Genomic DNA, 22,092 nt, shown 5'->3' with positions numbered 1-22,092 from the left:
TTTCCTTGGTGTCGGACAGTCTTTCGTAATGCTGCAGTACCTGTAGGTTTAGCTCAAACTCTGCAGGGTCGCCATGTCTGCAGGATTAACTCCAGGACTCTGGATGTGTGTGGAATCTTTAGACAGGCTGAGTACTGAAAGACAGTATGACACACTGGAGTTAAACCTGCAGGCACTGTGCCCCCTCCAGGACTGGAGTTAAACCTGCAGGCACTGTGCCCCCTCCAGGACTGGAGTTAAACCTGCAGGCACTGTGCCCCCTCCAGGACTGGAGTTAAACCTGCACACACTGTGGCCCTCAAGGACTGGAGTTAAACCTGCACACACTGTGGCCCTCAAGGACTGGAGTTAAACCTGCAGGCACTGTGCCCCCTCCAGGACTGGAGTTAAACCTGCAGACGCTGCGGCCCTCCAGGACTGGAGTTAAACCTGCAGACGCTGCGGCCCTCCAGGACTGGAGTTAAACCTGCAGACGCTGCGGCCCTCCAGGACTGGAGTTAAAACTGCAGTCGCCGTGATCCTCCAGGCATTACCTGTCCACCTGAATGAGTCTGCTCTGAGGCTTTACCTGTCCAACACTCATTATGTCTCAGTGGTACTTTTACAATCCCCTCTCAGGCAGCCTGTGAGAGCCGCGTGGAGCAGCGTGAGCTCTCAGTCGAACGGCAAAAACATTTAAAATGTGCCTGTTGGGGGATCCGGTTTAGTCAGTGATGCGTTTAAAACGCGCTGTTCTAACGAGTTTCCTTCGGCACGCAGCGCCTCCACGGAGCTGTGAGACCTACCGCACGCACACGGAGCTGTGAGACCTGCCGCACACGCACGGAGCTGTGAGACCTGCCGCACGGAGCTGTGAGACCTACCGCACGCGCTGTGAGACCTGCCGCACGCACACGGAGCTGTGAGACCTGCCGCACGGAGCTGTGAGACTCCACGCACACGGAGCTGTGAGACCTGCCGCACGGCTGTGGACCTGCACGCCACGGAGCTGTGAGACCTGCCGCACGCAGCTGTGAGACCTGCCGACAACTGCCACGGAGCTGTGAGACCTGCCGCACGGCTGAGACTGCGCACGGAGCTGTGAGACCTCGCCGCACGGAGCTGTGAGACCTGCCGCACGGAGCTGTGAGACCTGCCGCACGGGCTGTGAGACCTGCCGCACACGCGACTGGAGACTCCGCACGCTGTGAGACCTGCCGCACAGCTGTGAGACTGCGCAGCTGTGAGACCTGCCGCACGGAGCTGTGAGACCTGCCGCACGGAGCTGTGAGACCTGCCGCACGGAGCTGTGAGACCTGCCGCACGGAGCTGTGAGACCTGCCGCACGGAGCTGTGAGACCTGCCGCACGCGCACGGAGCTGTGAGACCTGCCGCACGGAGCTGTGAGACCTGCCGCACGGAGCTGTGAGACCTGCCGCACGGAGCTGTGAGACCTGCCGCACGGAGCTGTGAGACCTGCCGCACGCGCTGTGAGACCTGCCGCACACGCTGTGAGACCTGCCGCACGACAGCTGTGAGACCTGCCGCACGGAGCTGTGAGACCTGCCGCACACGCTGTGAGACCTGCCGCACGGAGCTGTGAGACCTGCCGCACGGAGCTGTGAGACCTGCCACACGAGCTGTGAGACCTGCCGCACACGCTGTGAGACCTGCCGCACGGAGCTGTGAGACCTGCCGCACGCGTTGTGAGACCTGCCGCACGCGCTGTGAGACCTGCCACACGGAGCTGTGAGACCTGCCGCACACGCTGTGAGACCTGCCGCACGCGCTGTGAGACCTGCCAGCACGGAGCTGTGAGACCTGCCGCACGCAGCTGAGACTCGCACGTGAGACCTGCCGCACGGAGCTGTGAGACCTGCCGCACGGAGCTGTGAGACCTGCCACACGGAGCTGTGAGACCTGCCGCACACGCTGTGAGACCTGCCGCACGCGCTGTGAGACCTGCCGCACACGCTGTGAGACCTGCCGCACGCACACGGAGCTGTGAGACCTGCCGCACGGAGCTGTGAGACCTGCCACACGGAGCTGTGAGACCTGCCACACGGAGCTGTGAGACCTGCCGCACGCGCTGTGAGACCTGCCGCACGCGCACGGAGCTGTGAGACCTGCCGCACGTGTGCCTGACGCCCGAGCGGGGGCCACCTTCGCCCGTGCGCCCGGCACGGCTGTGCGGGAGCTTCGTTAGCTCGACATCGTGGTCGCCGTGGCGAGAGCTTCGTTGGCGTGACATCACGGTCGCCGTGGCGCCGCTTTCCCGCCTTGCAGCGGAACACCCAGAGCACTCGAACGAAGACGTCTCGTCTCCCCGGAGCGAAGAAACCGAGTCTTTAAAAAAAGCAAAAGAAAAACCAGCCCAGGGAATAATTAATCACTGCGCTTTTTCATTCTCGTTTGTTTTCTTTAAAATAAAAAATAAAAAATCATATATATATATATATATTTTTTTTTTATTCACAGGGCTGTCATGATAGTTGTTTCCAGGCAGCATGTTACTGTGCCCGTGGGGGGGGGGAGGGTGTTCTTCCTTGCTTTTATGTGATTTGAACCTCCAGCCTTTATTGCCTTTGCAGTGCTGTCTCCTCTTTGGGGGGGGGGGCGCCCCAAACGCGCTGACAGGTTCCTAACGGAAGCTCTTGGGAACGCCACAGTTTGAGCTTCCTAAGGACAGGAAAAGAAACAGTTTCTCTGCTCTTATATCTCCGGCTGTTTCTCTGAATATTTCTCATATCTCTAATTATTCTTGTTTTTCTTATTTTGGGCGCCAGACCCCTCCTCGGGGTTTCTAGTGCCAAGTGAAGATTTGTCCCTGCCGTAGTTTGTTGTTGCTGGAAGATTAAAGTTTCTCATGAGCAAAAACGCAGGAAATGCACAGCAGATATGGTATTAATAACTATGACTCACAAAATAAATTACAAAATGCCTGTAAAATTTGTTTCAAAGAAAGGCCCTTTACCCCACAGGGTATACACGCATACGAACACACACACGCATATAATACTGTGTATTATGAATATACACTCAGTGAAAATGATGTATCTTTTGTGGTGGCAGTAAGGGAATTAGGGTGCTGCCCACCAGGGGGCAGCGCTGACCCTGCAGACAGGTACGGCTGCAGCTGTGGTTCATTGCAATCACGTCAGCTGTGGCCCATTACCTAATCATGGGCTCTATAAAAGGCCTGGCTCACAGACCTGGAGGAGGTGTTTGGGAGCTGGGGAATGCATGGGGTGTGGTAGTTTTTGGGGTTTTGGTTTCGTTTTTGTTTTTGTTTTCTTTGTAGTTTTGGTTGCCAGTTTGACCATTGGTTTTGTTCCTGAAGATTTCTCTTGTTTTGGGACCAATAAAAGGCTACGGTAAGTTAGCACATCTTTTGGGTTTTCCCTGTCTGTTCACCACATGTGCAGTAGCCACCCCCAGCCCTGCCTCACAATATATATAATTGTGTTCTTATTTCGCTTCTGTATGTCTCTGGATAAGAGCATCTGCTGTTGTAGTGATGTAAAAGTAATGAACTTAATTATTGTGTTTAACACTCAGTGTAAAGAAGACTGTGCTCTTTGTGTGCTTTGAAAGAATGAGGAGGCTTTCTCAAATCTATAGGTGGCCCTACGGTTTCTTTATCCATAGTCCATAGAGTTATTATTCAGTGACAAGAAATGAAGCGGTCTGCATTGTGTAATTTGTCTTCTTAATGCCAGCTGTTGTAATTGGAATTATGGAAGAATGAACACAGGGGCTACAAACAATCCCTGTTATTTCACCTGAGTGCCTATTACAGCAGGTAATAGATTTTCTTTTCAGGTTTGTGTGTGTGTGTGTGTGTGTGTGTGTGTGTGTGTGTGTGTGTCCATTCGTGTGTTCATGCATGTGCTTGTGTGTGCCTACTGTGCTTGCACGTGTGTGCATGTGGGTGTCTATTGTGCACACACGTTTGCGTGTGTGTGCATGTGCGTGTGTTCAAATGCTTTATCCCTTTCCAGCTCCATTAGAGGCTGTCTTTTACTGTTCGTAATAATAATTATAATAAAAATAACAAAATGCATCCAAAATATTTGGAACGAGCAAAACAAATTTTTCTTGCACCATTAATTGAATGACCATTACAGTGAGACATGGCACTGCAGGACCTTTGGGAAAGTAAATATCTGGTATCTTCAATCCTTTCCTTTTCAGTGATTTATTTGTTTTTATTAAATTATTTAACATTTACAAAGGGCATTAAACTAATTTCACAACCCTGTTTGATTTCTGACTGCAGAGGTCAGTGGCTGCCAGTAATCTCTCTCTCTCTCTCTCTCTCTGATGCTGTAAAATAAAACTTATTGGTGCCAGTTTTTTTACAATTGTGTGTTGTGACTAAAATTCTGTTGCCAAGTTATATCTCTGACGGTCCGATGGATTTTTGCAGTTTCTTTATGGATGCGCAGAAGGCATGAGCATGTTTTGATTGGATGTTGGTGAGTTTACTCGAGCCAATAGCAATCACTCGCTGTGAATTTGCGTGGATTTTAAAGGGGTCTGGAAAGCATCTGATTCTCCTGTAGGAGATTTATTTAGCTGCCTGCTGGTCTGACTGGGCTGATTTCTTCTGGCTGATCTCATTGACTGATCTCTGGTCTAGTACCTTTGCTTGTGAGTACAGCAGTAGTACCTCGGATGGGATTTGAACCTGCATCCTCTGAGTTAGTTCCATTACCCTAACCGCTGTGCTGTGGAGCTTACCTACCTACCTCACCAACATGCTGCATGAGTCCGATGCAGAAACACTGCTTTGAAAATGGGGGATTTTTCATTTGCAAGAAGTACTGCTGTCTTGTGCTTGTCCCTCTCCTGGGACATCTGCACACCGCACTGTCCCTGCCCCCCCTTCCTGTATCTGTTAAAGTGATTGACAGGCCTGTAGTGCCGGGCTGATGTAATGAGGACTGCCTGCGCTAATTAGCAGCGCCACAGAGCTAGCGACCGTGGCCACATAGCGCCACACAGAGCGAGGAGGGCAACAGTGCGCAGAGAGAAGAACGGAGGAGAGGGGGAAGGAGAAGGGGGAGAGGGACGAGGGAAAGGAGGGGGAGAGAGAAGGAAGGAGGGAGGGAGAGGGGGGACGAGGGAGAGGGGGAGGAAGGGAGAGAGACAGAGGGGAAGAGTGAAAGTGATGGAGAGGAATAAACAGAAGTGTCCCATTTATTTTCCCAGCTCTTTGCCGGCAGCTCTGAGCTTCACAGGGGTGGATCCAAAGCCTTTATGACCGCCCTACCACCCCGGTGTGTGAATATCATACACACGTCAGCGCCTGGCCTTGTTTCACCGCGGGTAGCTGAGGGATTATGGGTAATGTGTTCGGGGGGTGTCCATAAAATGCTCTGCATCTGTTGAGATGGAAATAGTGACAGCACTGTGAAATGGTACATGTGCTCTTTCCTGTGGTGAGAGCAAAATGGCCCCCACTGGGCAATGCGCCAGTCTGCTTTATCTGACTCTATGTTAGCGTTAGTGTTAGCTACACTAGTAATGCTTTGAGGGAAGCATTTCACCTGGCACAGCTCACCGGACTACCTGTGTTTTGGGCCATTCATTTTGCTGTAAAAGTTTTAGATTACATGTGAACCACTGACAGGAAGGGCCATATGGTAGTCTCAGTGCATTCCGACTCTGGCTGCAGTCTCAGTGCATTCTGACTCCCCGGCTGTAGCATCTGTTCATTGTTCTCATATTCGCACCATGAACATCCCAGTTACCAGCCAGAGAAAAAGATCTTCTCTGTGCACAAGTGCATTTGCCATCCGGGTCAATAATCTCAGAAGAACACAGAATTTTCAGTGCTGTTGCCCTCATGGAAAAACTCAAAAAACATGCACTTACCAAGTAATGATTACTGTAAAAAATCAATCATAGTAGTACAATCACTCACGATGGCCATTTAATACAAGCCTGTTTTGGACAGTTACTCACAGCCTGATATTGCATGCTTCTTGTTCCTTTTTTTGTGTTGTGTGTAGAAAACCACATGTGCCATAAGCAGAATAGTGGGGAAAAATAATCTTCAATTATGACCAATCAAGCGCCAGCAAGCGGTGTCATTCAGATTTTTTCAATGATTGCACTGAAATTGACTTTAGAAAACCCTTTCATGCCTTGCTAAACTTAGATTAATGCAATTGCGGTTCACTTGCTGAACACAACATTTTTATCTATTCTCCCAGTGCGCCCCCCTCTCCCCCCCTTTCCCCCCCTGCCACTAACATGTTAAAGCTGTTTGTCTATGTAAGGAGGTCATGGTGTGGGCGGAGCAGGGCAGGATTTAGGAACCTTTACTGGCAGGGTGAGCATGTCTAATGCCTCTGCACGTGAGAGAGGGGGAACGTGGCCTCTCCTTTCACATGGCAACCCATCCAGTGTTACCTGGCAACCCTGAGCCAATCCACTCTTACATGGCAACCCAACTCTGCACACGTTCTGATAAACCTGTCCGGCTTTCACCTGCCAACCACACCTTCTGCACCATCTTCACCCTCCTTACTGTCACCTTGCTGACCAGCCAGTTCTCACAGGAACTGAATACTTTCTCACACATATGGACTGTCATCTGGCAGTCTACTCGTTCTTTCAGATATTGCAAAAGTCTCCACCATCCCTCCACTGAAGGCTCTGGCTCTCTCAGATATTTTGAAAACTTTTGGAATCCTCTCATGGCAACCCTGACTGACTCCAATATGTACAGGTATGTTTGGACATCCCTTCTGAAATGATGTTCTGTTCTTAATTTAATCAAAAGTCTCTTCATCACTAATGGAAACAAATCTTGTCTACAAGGAGTTTTTCAAAGTAATAAATCTTCATGACTTTTCAGAAAGGGCATGTTCTATTTTGTTGTCAGAGGCATGGGAATGTTTGTAATGAGCAGATTATTATATGTTTATTATATTTATTTAACTGATTTATAATTAAGCAGGTTGTTTCATTGTGGCTCTGCCCGTATTGTGTCTGGTTTGTTTCGCAGTGTGTCCTCTAAAGACTCCCCAGAGGGAGGTTAATGCCGTCAGTGCCTTTATCCGCTGTGTTGGGCCCTTTCAAAATAAATTAACAATCCAAATCAAGAGGAATACGCACATGAAAACAGTTACTGATCTTAGTACCTCATTTAAAAGTGCCAATTGTGACTACATGTGATATCTCTGATATGGCTTGAAAAGCAGGATGAAGATAAGGTGCAAAATTGAAAGCTCACCCCAGCTGTTAAACGACACACAAACTACCAGTAAATCTGTAGCTGCTGATGGCTGAATGTGAGGTTGGGTTTTGCTGGCTGAATGTGAGGTTGGGTTTTTCTGGCTGAATGTGAGGTTGGGTTTTGCTGGCTGAATGTGAGGTTGGGTTTTGCTGGCTGAATGTGAGGTTGGGTTTTGCTGGTTGAATGTGAGGTTTGGTTTTGCTGGTCCAAGGCCTTCCAGTGCTTTATAATGTGCAGTGAACGGCTGCACCCTGCGTATGTGCTAAGTTTAGAGCAGACCCCTTCGGTTAGGTCAGCCGCTGTGCATAATAACCCTCTGCGCTGTGAAGATCGACAGCAATCATCCGTTTGTTTTCACCGCTGAATAACAGACACCGCCTGCTTCCCTGCATATTTTTAAAACTTCTATTGTAACAGAGAATCTTTCTTTTCTTCCTTTCCTGATCTTCCTCTTCATGGCTGCTAAGAGCAGGAGAAGCCTGTGTAGCACACGCCGCAGGGCCTGTATAGCACACGCCGCAGGGCCTGTATAGCACACGCCACAGGGCCTGTATAGCACACGCCGCAGGGCCTGAACACGAACCTTTGTGTTGCAAGAATAACTGGGGGAGACACAGACACAGGAGGGGCTGTAGAACCCAGGGTGCAGGTGTGCCGGGGGCAGAGTCCTTGTCGGAGACATGGACGCTGGGGGCAGTTGGTGTGCGGTGTGAGACTGTGACCGCTGGGGGTAATTGGGGACGGCTGCTTCCTGCTAGTTTAATTATTGGTGCCCTCATCGCAGGGCTGTCCGTGTGGAGTGTGCTGGGCAGCGGACTGACAGGGCTGAGTAGTGGGGGAGAGAGATGTGTATGTCCTGTGTTCTGGTTGTGTATGAAGTTTGAAGTGGGGCCTGACTCCGTGAGTACCGGTTAGCGTTAGCTGAGAGCCTGTGAAGCTCCACTCTCTGACCCCACAATAATGCTGCGTCACTGGGCCCTCTGCCCAGCACCAGCCCCTCTCCTGGAGCCCCTCTCCTGCAGGAACCCTCCCCAGCACCAGCCCCTCTCCTGGAGCCCCTCTTCTGGAGGAACACTCCCCAGCCCCAGCCCCTCTCCTGGAGGAACCCTCCCCAGCACCAGCCCCTCTCCTGGAGGAACCCTCCCTAGCCCCAGCCCCTCTCCTGGAGGAACACTCCCCAGCACCAGCCCCTCTCCTGGAGGAACCCTCCCTGCCCCAGCCCCTCTCTGGAGGAACACTCCCCAGCACCAGCCCCTCTCCTGGAGGAACCCTCCCTAGCCCCAGCCCCTCTCCTGGAGCCCCTCTCCTGGAGGAACACTCCCCAGCACCAGCCCCTCTCCTGGAGGAACACTCCCCAGCCCCAGCCCCTCTCCTGGAGGAACCCTCCCAGAGTTAAACGCCCTTCTGAGCCCAGCCGCGCAGAACGTGCAGGCACAGAACCGGCCGCTCTGATCGGCTCCATGGGTGAAGTCCCAGGCCCAGAATCGACAAACGTCCTGAGCCAAATTCACCCTGCACTTCCTATTAAACAGTGCGATGAGTTCACCTTGGGCTTCGCCAGATTCACGAAGCTCCATTTTATGAAGACTAAGACTCAGGGCCAGATTTACTAGAACATTGCGGCTGCTTTTTTCAAACTCAAAAGTAGTTCCTGCAAGGTCACAGAATCTACATCACATTTTCTGCACGCTGCAGTGTCACTGCTGTTTGGCTGTTCGCAGAGTGATTTTCTCTGTCTCTTTCTGAAACGGCTCATTTCTTCCTCCTCAGCTTCAATCTCACCAGCACTTATCAGCCGCTGTAAAAATACTCGATTCCTTATTTTCATTCAGGAAGAATCTTTTTCCATGAAGTGCACAGCTTTCCACTTCCAATCATCGGGCTTTTTGGGTAACTGCGTTGTTGAGACGTGGTGCCGTTGACCCATAAGTGTCCGAAAAAGGCGGATGAAGGCGGTGAAGTGCGTGGATAGGGAGCTGCTCTGGCCAATCACGCGTGGAGGGAGAGGCACTGCTATTGGCTCCTAAATTGCTTTTGCAAATATACAGCTAGATCCAGATATGTACAGATATAACTTCAAAAATGTAAGCTAGGTAGGTCTGTATAAGGTATAAGGTCTTCAAATTAAATAAACAAAAAAAAAAACCTGAGTCAGTGTTTGTTCATAAAGCTCTGAGGTACTGAGTCGGTGTTTATTCATAAAGCTCTGAGTCAGTATTTGTTCATAAAGCTCTGAGGCACTGAGTCTGTGTTTGTTCTTAAAGCTCTGGAGCTTTGTGCAGCACCTGTGAGCTGTTCCTAGGCCCTGGCTCGTTTCCTGCAGTGAGAGTGCATCCCCATGCAGAGCACATTTCTAATCATTCTGAATTCCTCTTAACATCCGAGCAAGAATCTGAGCACACGTTTTTAATCATGCTATACGGAATTAAACCAAATAATATAATTTAGCATTTTAGTATTAAAAAAACAACGCATAAATATGAAAAGGTATAATTATGAATAATTTTGATTTAATTTATGAGCCTTACAGGCTTACAAAGTAAGGCTTACAAACTTCTGAAAAACACCATGTGACCAAAATGAATTAAATGAATCAGTGTGTGCTGTGATTGTTTCTCTTATTTGGAATTAGGAATTTTGCCTGTCAGTCACTTTTTATGTGCTGCCTTCCATTAAAAATCTGTATTTATAAGATTTTTATATTAATTATGAAATTACATTTTTATAACACCTTCCATCTCTCAAAATCAAAAAAGAAAGGAGAGAAAAAAAACGCAAATGTTTTTATTCTCTACAGAGAACTAAAAAAAATAAAATAAGGGATTATGAGTGCGTGTGTTTAGATTTTAAAATGTCTGGACAGCCGCAGAGGGCTGTTGAGATCCGGAAGATTCTCTCAGCGCTGGAGTAAACACACAGGTGGGAATCGGCCAAGTTGAGATCCGGAAGCTTCTCTCAGTGCTGGAGTAAACACACAGGTGGGAATCGGCCATGTTGAGGTCCGGAAGCTTCTCTCAGCGCTGGAGTAAACACACAGGTGGGAATTGGCCATGTTGGCATGCAGCTTTAATGCTCCTGACTTGCTACACTGCTCTTTTCCCTTCAGGGTCAACCTTTCTCCTGCCTGTGGATGCAGCTCTTTAAATATATATTATATATTTTATATTACACTGCTTTTAAAATGGAGCAGTGGGTGCAGTCATTACAATATAGCACAATAAGCTCTTAAGTTGTTATTAAAAACAAATATTAAAACTGTTATTAAGCTGTTATTTAAACACTCCACATTATGATTTTATTGCTGTTTTTAGAGGAAGGTGTTAAAGTTGGTTTTGTGGAATCTTCCAGGTAGTGAAGTATGTATTGAGTGCATTGAGGTGTTTATTTGTGAGTATTTGTGCAAGTTGTACTGCACAAGGTTGTGCAGACGTGCGTAAGCATGTTAAGGTGCACACCAGCATGTTAGGGTGCACACGAGCTTGTTCTGTTGCAGTTTAAAGTAGAGGCTGTCTTGGGGGAGGAAGGCTTTTGGCCTGACACAGTGGAAACTGACTCACAATGCATAACCACACCCTGATTTTATAGTGCTTCATTTATAGGCATTTAAATTGAGATATGGGCATATTGAATAGCAGGGGACTGTTGCAGTTTTAAACTCTTTAGACACACAGGGATCCACAGGGACCCACAGGGACCCACAGGTAAATCAATACAACAGCAGTGTGTGTAGATGATTGCCACTGAACTGCTGCTGCCCAGTACCCAGCCATGCCCACCCTGTACCCAGCAGTGCCCACCCAGTACCCAGCCATGTCCACCCTGTACCCAGCCTTGCTCACCCAGTACCCAGCTGTACAGGTTAGCGAGCAGTCAATTAGCAACACTTCTACTGGTCTTTTCTTTGGGTAGAAGATGTATTCTTTGTTGAAGACTGAATGGTAGAAAGACATTTAATTGACATTTAATATGATGGACGCAATCAATGGGCATTTTGGAATCGACTGATTTTGGTAATCATTCATTTTTTGTCCCCAGACAAGCTGACATTTTGAATCTGGAGAGAGTAGCGGGTCTGCTGGAAACATGGCCCAGTAACTGAGCGCCGTTCTCCCTGTCTCTGGGATCAGAACGACCCAGCAGCTGCACACAAGCTTCTTTCCCCTGACCCAGCAGCTAAGTACAGGTTCCTTCCCCCTGACCCAGCAGAATCAGCACAGAGTACCCCTGACCCAGCAGCTAAGCACAGGTTCCCCCTGACCCAGCAGCTAAGCACAGGTTCCCCCTGACCCAGCAGCTAAGCACAGGTTCCCCCTGACCCAGCAGCTAAGCACAGGTTCCCCCTGACCCAGCAGCTAAGCACAGGTTCCCCCTGACCCAGTTGCTGAGTGTATCATTGCGTTGATGAGTCCAACACTCATACAGACACATTGCCTTAGGAGTGTAGAGACTGTGCGGATGGCAGTGAGCATGCTCAGTGTGGCAGCAGTGTGTCCTTGTGCGTGGCAGCAGTGTGTCCCTGTGCGTGGCAGCAGTGTGTCCCTGTGCGTGGCAGCAGTCTGGGTCCCTGTGCGTGGCAGCAGTCTGGGTCCCTGTGCGTGGCAGCAGTGTGTCCCTGTGTGTGGCAGCAGTCTGGGTCCCTGTGTGTGGCAGCAGTCTGGGTCCCTGTGCGTAGCAGCAGTCTGGGTCCCTGTGCGTGGCAGCAGTCTGGGTCCCTGTGCGTGGCAGCAGTGTGTCTCTGTGCGTAGCAGCAGTCTGGGTCCCTGTGCGTGGCAGCAGTGTGTCCCTGTGCGTGGCAGCAGTCTGGGTCCCTGTGCGTGGCAGCAGTCTGGGTCCCTGTGCATAGCAGCAGTGTGTCCCTGTGCATAGCAGCAGTGTGTCCCTGTGCGTGGCAGCAGTGTGTCTCTGTGCGTAGCAGCAGTCTGGGTCCCTGTGCATGGCAGCAGTGTGTCCCTGTGCGTGGCAGCAGTCTGGGTCCCTGTGCGTGGCAGCAGTGTGTCCCTGTGCATGGCAGCAGTGTGTCCCTGTGCGTGGCAGCAGTCTGGGTCCCTGTGCATAGCAGCAGTGTGTCCCTGTGCATGGCAGCAGTGTGTCCCTGTGCGTGGCAGCAGTCTGGGTCCCTGTGCGTGGCAGCAGTCTGGGTCCCTGTGCGTGGCAGCAGTCTGGGTCCGTGTGCATAGCAGCAGTGTGTCCCTGTGTGTGGCATCAGTGTGTCCCTGTGCGTGGCAGCAGTGTGTCCCTGTGTGTGGCAGCAGTGTGTCCCTGTGCGTGGCAGCAGTGTGTCCCTGTGCGTGGCAGCAGTGTGTCCCTGTGTGTGGCAGCAGTCTGGGTCCCTGTGCGTGGCAGCAGTGTGTCCCTGTGCGTGGCAGCAGTTGGGTCCCGTGCAGCAGTGTGTCCGTGGGGCAGCAGTCTGGGTCCCTGTGCGTGGCAGCAGTGTGTCCCTGTGTGGGCAGCAGTGTGTCCCTGTGTTGGCAGCAGTGGGTCCCTGTGCTGTGGCAGCAGTGGGTCCCTGTGCGTGGCAGCAGTCTGGGTCCCTGTGCGTGGCAGCAGTGTGTCCCTGTGCGTGGCAGCAGTGTGTCCCTGTGTGTGGCAGCAGTCTGGGTCCCTGTGCGTGGCAGCAGTGTGTCCCTGTGTGTGGCAGCAGTGTGTCCCTGTGTGTGGCAGCAGTGTGTCCCTGTGTGTGGCAGCAGTGGGTCCCTGTGCGTGGCAGCAGTGGGTCCCTGTGCATGGCAGCAGTGTGTCCCTGTGTGTGGCAGCAGTGTGTCCCTGTGCGTGGCAGCAGTGTGTCCCTGTGACGCGTCGCTGCAGAGCTGAATGTGTCACTGATGGCTCCGCCATGTCGCTAACGGACGCGCTCTCAGCCCCGATGAGCAGAAGGGTTCGTTTCGTTCCTCTTAAGACTGCTCACTCTGGTGATCACAAAACTGAAACTCCATTCAAAGCTTCCTGACATCTATGCAGAATTTACCTTTCAATGCTAAATTACACCTGTGTTCCTTTTTCTCCTGACAGAACTCTGCCTGGAACACCATCTGCAATTCACTTCATTAAACTGCAGAAACCGTCCACCCACTCATCTCCTTTTACAGAGGAACAATTTATTCTAACAATATTAAATTGTAACACTCTGGTCATAAATGTAAAACACATTTGCTTTCGGCTTGGAGAGCGAATGCTGATAATATTTCTCCCCGGGTATAATTCCCAGTCCGCTCTGAGTGCTCTTGGCTGTCTGTTCATGAACAACAGGGAAGTCGGCATCAGTCAGGGGCAGCTCTGCTTCTTTCTGTCTCTCATGGTGGTGAAGCAGGCGCGGTTCATGGTGGTTCATGGCGGTTCATGGCGGTTCATGGCGGTTCATGGCGGTTCATGGCGGTTCATGGCGGTTCATGGTGGTTCATGGTGGTTCATGGCGGTTCATGGCGGTTCATGGGGGTTCATGGGGGTTCAAGGCGGTGAAGCAGTGCTTGGTCTCATTCTACACGATTGGCCATATCTGCCTGCTTTTTAGCTGGATTTGCTAATCAGTTGTCACTTGAAGAGATGTAACTTGCTATCGCTGGTATGGTGTAGAGTGTTCTGTAGTGTAAACCTGCAGTGAACACAGCATTGAATCTGATGAAAGCTCCTGTGGGTAAGCATGGTGAACGCAGTATTTTATAGGCTAATAACTGCCTTGTCCAGGATCGATTCTGCCACACGAATGCTAACCTCAATAAGCCCTGGAGCAAAGGTAGGAGATAAATAATTCACGTGTGACTCGGTAACTCTGGAGACAGTGACATGGGAATTGTTAGCCCGTTCCCTAGCATTTCTCTCATGCATTTTTTCAGCAAATAAACAGTTTCAGGCAAAAACAACTTCCACAGAGACATATGAAAATAAGGCCTATATATAGCAAGCATGTATAAACTGCCATAAACATCTAATGATATGTTTGTCTCAGAGGTTTGACAGACAATTATGATTATGATACATGAATGTTACATGAAAATACATGAAAATATCCCCCCCCCCCCCTCACCAGGATCAAACCAAAGTCTTGGGGCAGGTGGAATCCAAACCATAGCTCTAGGGCGGGTGGAACCCAAACCAAACCTCTGGGGCGGGTGGAACCCGAACCCAAACCAAACCTCTGGGGCGGGTGGAACCCAAACCAAACCTCTGGGGCGGGTGGAACCCAAACCAAACCTCTGCGGCAGGTGGAACCCAAACCGTAGCTCTGGGGCAGGTGGAACCCAAACCGTAGCTCTGGGGCAGGTGGAACCCAAACCAAACCTCTGGGGCAGGTGGAACCCAAACCGTAGCTCTGGGGCGGGTGGAACCCAAACCAAAGCTCCGAGGCGGGTGGAACCCAAACCGTAGCTCTGGGGCGGGTGGAACCAAAACCAAAGCTCCGAGGCGGGGTACTGCCTCCTCCTCCCTGTGGTCACCTGACCAGCAGCATGAACCACCGTCCATTTTAAATCCTCCTCTAACTTGTTCAACTCTAAAATTCTCCATTAAAAACACAATAAAGCATCTTTTGAGTGGTTTGGTTCTGGGGGAATTGTAGGATTGGTTTCTGTGGGAGAAACTCACTGACCCATGATTAATTTATATTTTCAAGGTCCAGTAGTTTTCTTAGAAAGTGCCATCTTCTCTTTTACTGTGTTACATAACCTATTTACTGTGTCCTTGAGACTGGACTCCTGTCTGTATGGTGGAGACTCACGCTGTCACATGAAGAGAGAGAGAGAGCGAGAGAGAGATGCTCAAATGTGTGTGTGTGTGTGTGTGTGTGTCTCTCTCTCTTTTACTATTTCTAGAAATTCCATGGCAGCTGGGGTAGCTACCTACTGTTTGGCTGCATTTCCTTGTTTCCCTGGACTCTCTGGGATTGATTGTAGTTTAATGAGCCATTTCCTGTGAAGGTCCCTTGCTTTCTATGGTTGACCACAGATATCTTCAGCTCTGGTTTCAGGAAGCTGAGTTGCATGACCAGGTGAATGATCACAAAGTAGATTATTCTTACAAAGAGCGGCCTTTATTTACTCCACTAAGGCACCTTCCCCATCTGAATTAGGCGAACTGCAAGGTGTTCATTTTCATTCGGTGCAGAATGCATCTTTTAAGAGCTTGGACGATGGAGCAGATCAGCACGGCTGTTTAAATCTTTATGAAGCTCAATGATTGTGGGGGAGATGCATGTGTGCAGTGGAGGATGGGTTATTTGCCTTCATAAGTAATAATAAATCTGATTATAGCTACCCGATCCTCAATTTGATTTAAATAAGGAGAGCATATGGCTTCATTACTGAAATAAAACTACCACACTGCCAAAAACAGTGGACAGCTTTATAACTGATGTTTCTCGAGGAAAATATTCAACACTAAGCGTACCAGCTTTGTGTGGTTACTGAAATGCAAAACAACAACATAAACTTTTTTTTTTTTTTTTTTTAATAATGTGGTGGATGGGTGCTGAGGCAGGTGTTTTATGAAGCAGTTAAACAGCCTTCTGTATGTAAATTGAGCAAAACCACATGCTATGCTAGTGAAGACTTACGCTACTAAAGTTTGGAATAAATTTAGCAAAACTTTCAGGTGCTTCTTTTTGCCATAATGTTCATTTATAACAGTCATTCCGCCCACAGGAATATCAATAACGTCACGTTTTTATTGTGGAGCCCACTGACGTCTGCTTTCATGCACAAACCAACAGCAATTCCAGAAGTTTCCTGTAAGCATGGCAGCCTGTATATGCAACACTACTGACAGCTGTCCGTCACTCCTCTAGAGCCCCGCAGATGTCTGCATTTACCTGTTTACCTGTTTACCAGTTTACCTGCCCCTATTCATCTGCGATTCTCTCAGCTTCAGTCTGAACATGATGGAATAAACACAAAGCAGGTTCAGAATCCATGCACTTAAGTCATGGCATTGCTTAGAAAGTAGATTGTAGCAGGAACCTAAGAAATTTAAGAAATTCAACTCAACGTAAGCTCCTTCTCAATATAAACACTTAAGCCACAGAATTTGTCCCGTGGGGCTTGAACTAATAATATTAAAGCTAGCGGTGACTTACGTTGGCTCCTACAAACCTGGCAGTAGACATTTTGGAAAGCCGGTATAATATTTAATTCTTTCATATGGACAAACTTAAAAAATTTTTATCTGCCAGCTGTGTGATTGTTTAGCTGGCACTGTCTGTGTTTCTGTGATCATTTAGCTGGGGCTGTCTGTGTTTCTGTGATCATTTAGCTGGGGCTGCTTGTGGCTCTGATCATTTAGCTGGAGCTGACTATGTCTCTGTGATCATTTGGCTAGGGCTGTCTGTGTCTCTGTGATCATTTAGCCAGTGCTGTCTGTGTCTGTGATCACTTTGCTCGGGCTGTTTGTGTTTCTGTGATCATTTAGCTGGGGCTGCTTCTGGCTCTGATCATTTAGCTGGAGCTGACTATGTCTCTGTGATCATATGGCTAGGGCTGTCTGTGTCTCTGTGATCATTTAGCCAGTGCTGTCTGTGTCTGTGATCACTTTGCTCGGGCTGTTTGTGTTTCTGTGATTATTTAGCTCAGGCTGTCTGTGTTTCTGTGATCATTTAGCGGGGACTGTTTGTGTCTCTGTGATTGTGTAGGCAGGGCTGTTTGTATTTTTGTGATCATTTAGTCAGGCCTGCTTGTGTCTCTGTGCTTTTTTAGCTGTTTATTATCTGGTTATTTATGAATATGATGTGTTGTTCTGCCAGGCAGGGTGTACTCCGTTGTGGAAATCACACAGATCTGAATGTGATTAACAGATCTCTGGGAATACCCGACTCTGGCAGTGATAAGAACCACGCCTGCGTGCCCATAAACCAGTCTGAAACCCAGAGGGATCTTTAAAGGCGTCATCTTGAACAGAACTGCAGAGACAAACACCGCACGTCACCCCCCCCCCCCCCTGAAGTGAAGCATGAGACCACTGCTCCAGCTTTCTGTGCTCAAACACAGCATTTCTGCACCCAAACACATCATTTCTGCATCAGACACTTAGTTTAACCTGAAAAACCTGTACCTGCCATTCTAACCTGCAGGGAGTCTTACCCTCACAGGTACAGGTGTGTAATACACACCCTCACAGTTACAGGTGTGTAATACTCACCCATATAGTTACAGGTGAGTAACACACACACACACGCATGAATGCACATGCACACACACGCACAGACACTTTCAACCTTAAATTGATGTTTCTATGTGGTGTGGGCTGCAGGTCCCAGTTCCTCTGTATGTGTTTACAGTAAAGTGGTAACAGATTGAGGTCACTCTCGTTCTCTGTGAAAAACACTTACTGTCGTTCCCCAGGCGCGGTGAGCCACAGCAAGCACTCTGCCGTCTGCATTAAATCATCCGAGGCTCCCCATATGAATGTCACGCCTCTTTGAAGGGAGCCATTATGTCCTTTCTTTAGAGAACTATCAGGATCCCCACTTCCACATGCTAATGTGATGTCAATAAAACAGCGCTTTGAAACGCAGTGCTGTCTGTGCCCCCCCTGGCCTAGCAGGAAGCACAGAGAGTCTGATCATCATCACAAAAAAACATGAACAAGCCAAATAATAAAGGAAAAAGAAAATACCATTCTGTTATGAGCAAACTAGAAAAAAAGGATCATTTATGAAGTTATGTATTCATTCATAATTAATATTCTAGACCTACATGTAAGCATTACTTATATAGATATTTGAAAAATGGGCTAATACTTATGTAGTACTCTTATCATAAGTGCCTTCGAACCAGCATGTAAAAAGCCTGGTTATTATGGACAAGTGATACAATAACAGCTTCTGCCATTAATTTCACAATGCTTATTGATATATTTAGAATTTATGACTATCTGCATGGTATTCAGAATACACTCATACACTCTTATCTGCAGTAGCTTAAAAAAAGTAGGAATCATTACCTGCATTATATAAACCTACAACATATTAATAAAATGACTGAAGTCTTATCTACCTTAATTTTTTTTTAAACCACTGGTTGCCTAATAACTTAGGCAACCAGCCCCTTCTGCCCCTCCCCCATCCATCCCAGAGTCTGCCCCTCCCCCATCCATCCCAGAGCCTGCCCCTCCCCCATCCATCCCAGAGTCTGCCCCTCCCCCATCCATCCCAGAGTCTGCCCCTCCCCCATCCACCCCAGAGTCTGCCCCTCCCCCATCCATCCCAGACTCTGCCCCTCCCCCATCCATCCCAGGGTCTGCCCCTCCCCCATCCATCCCAGAGCCTGCCCCTCCCCCATCCATCCCAGACTCTGCCCCTCCCCCATCCGTCCCAGAGTCTGCCCCTCCCCCATCCATCCCAGAGCCTGCCCCTCCCCCATCCATCCCAGGGTCTGCCCCTCTCCCATCCATCCCAGAGTCTGCCCCTCCCCATCCATCCCAGAGTCTACCCCTCCCCATCCACCCCAGACTCTGCCCCTCCCCCATCCACCCCAGACTCTGCCCCTCCCCCATCCATCCCAGAGTCTACCCCTCCCCATCCATCCAGAGTCTACCCCTCCCCCATCCATCCCAGAGTCTGCCCCTCCCCCATCCATCCCAGAGTCTACCCCTCCCCCATCCACCCCAGACTCTGCCCCTCCCACATCCACCCCAGAGCCAGCCCCTCCCCCATCCATCCCAGAGCTGCCTGTTAATCAGGAGCGTTCCACAGCAGCTGTAATTAATGTGGCCCTTCACTCAAGCCTTTTCTGAAATCCGGCAGGGTCCCCCACAGGCCGTCTGAAGCGTCCCGCTGCAGCAGGGTCGTTCCAGGGCGCTCCCGAGTTTTGTCTGAATAGCCCTCCTGGTGCAGCTCGCTGTGCTGAAGCCTCTCAGATTCGCAGCGGCGCTTCACTGACTCGGATCACATCTCTGATAGATCACTGACATGAGTTCCACCAATATTCATATATGCACATGCACACACACTTTCTCTCTCATGCGCGCACACACACACACACACACACATGCACACTCTCACTCCCACACACACACATACACATACACACACTCTCTCTCTCGCATACTCAGGCACACAATCTCTCTCTCTCTCTCACACACACACGCACATGCGTGCACACACACACACTCTATGTCATGCACACACACACACACACACGCACACACACACACACACACACTTTCTCTCATGCACACATACACACACACACACACAAACTCACAGGTCTGGATCTGTGTCTTTCTGCAGGCTGGTGTATTGGTGTGTTTTTGTGTTTCTCTCTGCAGCCTCACAGCCTGCTGTAGGCTTCAGACAGAGAGCAGGAGGGACAGAGAGCCTGCAGGTGTGCCAGGTGCTCAGGTGTAACAGGGCTGCCGTGCGTCACACAGGTGACGGCCACACACCCTTCGCTGTACCCCGGAGATTAAACTGCACCTGTACTCCAGATTTAAATACTGTCCCATAAAGGTCTGCACCCTGAAGCGTCAAACCCAGAACATCAGAGCCAGGGAGGGGAGCACTTGCAGTAAAATGGGGATGTGTCTGAAGGAGCGCGTTTCCTTGGAAACCCCTCCATCTGGCCCGGCGTCCCTGCCGGCCCGTGGCCGTGTCATCTCCGCTGAAAGCGTAAATGAGAGCGTGGCGTCCCAGGCTCCCCTCCAGCCCCACAGAGCCCCGTCCCACTCCCCACAGAGCCCCGCCCCACTCCCCACAGAGCCCCGCCCCACTCCCCACAGAGCCCCGTCCCACTCCCCACAGAGCCCCGTCCCACTCCCCACAGAGCCCCGTCCCACTCCCCACAGAGCCCCGTCCCACTCCCCACAGAGCCCCGCCCCGCAGCCCCACAGAGCCCTGTCCCACTCCCCACAGAGCCCTGTCCCGCTCCCCACAGAGCCCCGCCCCTCTCCCACAGAGCCCACTCCCCACAGAGCCCTGTCCCACTCCCCACAGAACCCCGTCCCACTCCCCACAGAGCCCCGTCCCACTCCCCACAGAGCCCCGTCCCGCTCCCCACAGAGCCCTGTCCCGCTCCCCACAGAGCCCGCCCCACTCCCCACAGAGCCCCGTCCCGCTCCCCACAGAGCCCTGTCCCCTCCCCACAGAGCCCTGTCCCACTCCCCACAGAGCCCTATCCCACTCCCCACAGAGCCCTGTCCCACACCCCACAGAGCCCCGTCCCACTCCCCACAGAGCCCCGCCCCACTCCCCACAGAGCCCTGTCCCACAGCCCCACAGAGCCCTATCCCACTCCCCACAGAGCCCCGTCCCACTCCCCACAGAGCCCTGTCCCACTCCCCACAGAGCCCCGTCCCACTCCCCACAGCCCCTGGCCCACCTCCACCCTCCCCCCACAGAGCCCCGTCCCACTCCCCACAGCCCCTGGCCCACCTCCACCCTCCCCCCCCCCCACCGCCTCCACAGAGCCCTGCTGCTGTGCACCAGAAGGCCTGTTTGTTCAAACACTGCACTGCCTGCTATCATCATTCCCTCATATCAGCCAGAACTGCGTCTATCCTCAAATTAACTCTCTCACTGGAATTTATTATGATGATGATGATGATGATGATGATGAGTAGTAGTAATAGCAGTAGCAGCAGTAGCAGTAGCAGTAGCAGTAGCAGCAGTAGTAGTAGCGATAGCAGTAGCAGGAGTAGCAGTAACAGTAATTATTATTATTATTAGTAGTAGTAGTAGCAGCAGCAGTAGCAGTAATAAAGGTGTTATTAGTTTCCATACACTTAAAGAACTGCCATAAGACCAGTCATAAACAATGACTTCAATTAACAATCAAGCACAAAATGACATTTTTTAAAAATAGTGTCGTTATTAAAAGATCGATCTTGATTATTATTTAAAGTTGGATTAATGTGATTCTTTGTTTTTTTCCCCCTCTCTTACTTCACTTGGAAACAGCGTGAGCGTCTACATCGCCTGTCGTAATCTTTGGGACAGAATGACCTCAGGAGACTGGTATTTATAATAAATCTGCGTAACATTTTTCAAACACCTGAGAGGAATTTGTGATATAAATCTGGCGTACTAACACATTCCTATTGAATTTATGCCATCATAGAATTTTGTGTGGAGAGCATGAATGTTTTATATTTCATATACAACTGAGTGCAAAAGAATGTAATGAAATAAAACTACAAAAAATGTCCTTCAGTAAATATGACTTTACACAAGGCCATATTTGTAATGAATCATGGAGAATAGCTGTCCGCCTGTTCGGCTTTGAAATGGCCGTTTTCATCCTGCTTTCGTTGGTGTGCTCTAATGCAGACACAACCTTTTTGTTTAAAAGCAACAGAGCCATTTTTCAGACAACTTTAGCATGTACACAGTAAAAGGTTCCGTTTTAACTCTGTATTGCAACTTTAACTCTGAATTTTACCTATGATTTCCCACCTCACACTCTAACAGCACCTGATGACATCACACACTGCCCCCCTCAGGGGATGGAAAAGTTCCTTTTATGTTGAAACGTTGAAGTGCATTAAAACCACTTCCAATGACCGGCATTAAAACAAGAAAAATATTTTTAGATGACATATTTTACGGCATGCTATTTTGATACTGTAATGGCTTTAAGGCTGTTAGAAGTAGAAAAATGAAAATACTAAAATATAAATACTGTAAATGTAAAATATACAAAGCTTTCACTAGAATACTTCAGGTTTCATGTTTAGGAATGCATGAACACTGTGTACTCAGAGGTTGTTAAAAGTGTGAAATGCCAGTTTAAGTTTTCCTGGTTGTGTGCATTTAACAAACTCATGACACTTTTAAAAGCAAAAAAATAAAAGAAAAAAACTGAAACTGTAATCACTTCATCATTAAACTGTCTGTACTGCAAGTGCTGTCAGCAACAACAGTGGAATTCAGCGGTATTCTGTGA

At 49.6% G+C, this 22,092-nt stretch overlaps 1 long non-coding RNA gene across 1 annotated transcript; it reads left to right on the top strand.

Moving 5' to 3' along the window:
* The first annotated feature begins 2,656 nt into the window (after nucleotides 1-2,656).
* LOC135256599 (uncharacterized) lies at nucleotides 2,657-10,537 on the top strand. The gene is made up of 3 exons (XR_010330480.1): nucleotides 2,657-3,353; nucleotides 6,591-6,718; nucleotides 8,217-10,537. It is a non-coding gene; the product is annotated as an uncharacterized LOC135256599 (long non-coding RNA).
* The last annotated feature ends 11,555 nt before the right edge of the window (nucleotides 10,538-22,092 follow it).

Source organism: Anguilla rostrata, chromosome 1 (genome assembly GCF_018555375.3).
Source record: "Anguilla rostrata isolate EN2019 chromosome 1, ASM1855537v3, whole genome shotgun sequence".
Taxonomy (NCBI): Eukaryota; Metazoa; Chordata; class Actinopteri; order Anguilliformes; family Anguillidae; genus Anguilla; species Anguilla rostrata.
The sequence above is the reverse complement of the archived record's forward strand: the minus strand, read 5'-3'. Positions and strand labels throughout refer to the sequence as shown.